The sequence below is a fragment of the Amphimedon queenslandica genome, unplaced genomic scaffold, assembly GCF_000090795.2.
Source record: "Amphimedon queenslandica unplaced genomic scaffold, v1.1 AMPQUscaffold_7126_Cont20920, whole genome shotgun sequence".
Classification (NCBI taxonomy): Eukaryota; Metazoa; Porifera; class Demospongiae; order Haplosclerida; family Niphatidae; genus Amphimedon; species Amphimedon queenslandica.
In genome coordinates, this window is record NW_003552587.1 from 1 (window position 1) to 2,019 (window position 2,019).

General features: G+C 37.2%; 1 long non-coding RNA gene across 2 annotated transcripts; it reads right to left on the reverse strand.

Annotated features, from left to right (window-relative positions):
• Nucleotides 1-20: 20 nt before the first annotated feature.
• Nucleotides 21-869, reverse strand: LOC109591829 (uncharacterized). Of its 2 annotated transcripts, none has more exons than XR_002190025.1 (4): nucleotides 761-869; nucleotides 293-619; nucleotides 162-228; nucleotides 21-101 (listed from the first exon to the last, which is right to left on the reverse strand). It is a non-coding gene; the product is annotated as an uncharacterized LOC109591829 (long non-coding RNA). The 2 variants fall into 2 exon arrangements; XR_002190026.1 differs by having other exon boundaries at nucleotides 678-868.
• Between the last annotated feature and the right edge of the window lie 1,150 nt (nucleotides 870-2,019).

A 2,019-nucleotide genomic window follows, 5' to 3' on the forward strand; every position in this document is an offset into this window, starting at 1 on the left:
TTTTTCCTTCTTTACCTGTCCTTCCCATTCCACTAGTTTAGCCCATGCTCTTCCTCCAAAGTAATTGCAGACATAGTCCCATTTCCCACTGTATATCAACACTACATTAAGCACATAATAAGTTACTGTATCAATCATTACATGCACACTTATATATTCACCTCTTTTCTTTTCTTGTAAAACCATTGAAAGGGCAGACTTGAAGCTCAAAACTTCATCATTAATGAGCTAAGGAAAAGCAGTGATAATGACAATAAAATCAATTTCATGAACATTAATATTATTTTCTTACATTCTTTTCAACCAGTTCACTACACATTTGCCATTGGTGTGTACCAACTCCAAGATCTTCATGTACATCAGAACGATTGAGAAAAGAAGTTAACTGATTGTACAGCAAAAAAGGAAGGGCAACAAACATAGGCGGTTCCAGGGGTGGGCATTAAGGGGCAATGCCCACCCTAAAGTTTTGACAGGAAAAGGAAGTCATAATAATCATTAAAATTAATTATTATTGTTATTAAAATTAACTTTTCATGAATATTTTGAATGTTAATTTTGTAATCATTTCTTGCAATGGCAACCAAGCGTCAAGCATCTCTCCTTTCTTTCTTGCCTCCTAAACCAAAAAAAAAGAAATACCAATGATGATGAAAGAAGTAAGGTTAATAGCTAACATGTATAGATCTATAAATAAGCAAGTACTGCTTGTCATAAATCATCAGTTGTGTTAATGGCAGCTGCACACAAAATTTACTACCTGAAATTTCTATAGATGAGCCAGATCTAGTGTCAGTTGATTTCACAGAGTTAGAGACTAATGATTATGATCTTCCTTGTGATACTTCTAGTGATAGGCTGAGTCTGATTAGTCTCGCTAGCCAGACCATTAGCCAGACCATTCCCCAGCCTACAGTCATTGGGGTGGACGGAAATGGCTCATGGCTGTAGCCTGGGGAATGGTCTGGCTAGCGAGACTAAAGTCTCATAGTCAATCACGAAGTCACACTCACGGCACATGCACAGAGGATGACAATGGTTGAAAAATTAAATATTGCGAGGCCCCTAATATTACGGGAAAATGTAGTTCCGCGCAGCGGGGAAAAAGTGGGCGTGGTCAAAATCGCGGCGCGCTTCCCGCGCCATATTATCCCCCCCTTGCCCACCTGCTTCCACAATCCTGGAACCGCCTATGGCTTAAACTAGTTTCAAATGGCTTCAAAACCATCATATTTCCCATTAGGTGAGTCAGATTATTTATAATACACTGATATACAAATTTTGTGTACAGATATTAGCAAGTTAAAGTTTGTTTTACAAGTCTTGAGGCATTACAAGTTTCCTGAAGCAAGATGGTTTGAATTTGGATTGAATTTAGATATACCTTATCACACACTGAAAGCTATTGAGTCAGCTAATAAAGGAGATCCTTCAAATTGCCTGAGGGAGTGTTTAGCCAAGTGGTTGACTGAAGGCTCTGATCGTACTCTTGTATGGCAGACACTGGCTAATGCACTACGAGAAATGAATGTGTTATCTGTTTCTAATAATATTCGCAAAACAAGTAATAATGTTATCATCCAGGCACTATACTTTGTTTATATTTTTATTAGTGGCAGATCCTGTTAGCGAGTTATTACAGTGTTATATTGGTAGACTAGCTCAAGTTGTTCTAACTGAAGAATCAGTTGATCTCTTACATACAGAGGGATTGATATCTAAGGATACATTAACAGAAGTGAAGAGTTGCGGTTGTTCATTGGTAGGAGATCCAATGTTACTAATATTAAGTGCTGTAGCTAAAGATCATAGCAAGTTATGTACTCTGACAAGCATTCTAATGAAATCAAAGGAAGCAGTGTCTTTAGCTAGTGATATAATAATGGAATATGGTAAATGAAGAGTTTTATAAATACACTTAACCTATTTATATTGTAATACAATAGGAAAGTCATTTCCTTCAGCAGTAACAGTGATGCCATCTTGTCAGCAAGCAAGTACTTCACCATCTTCAAGTAA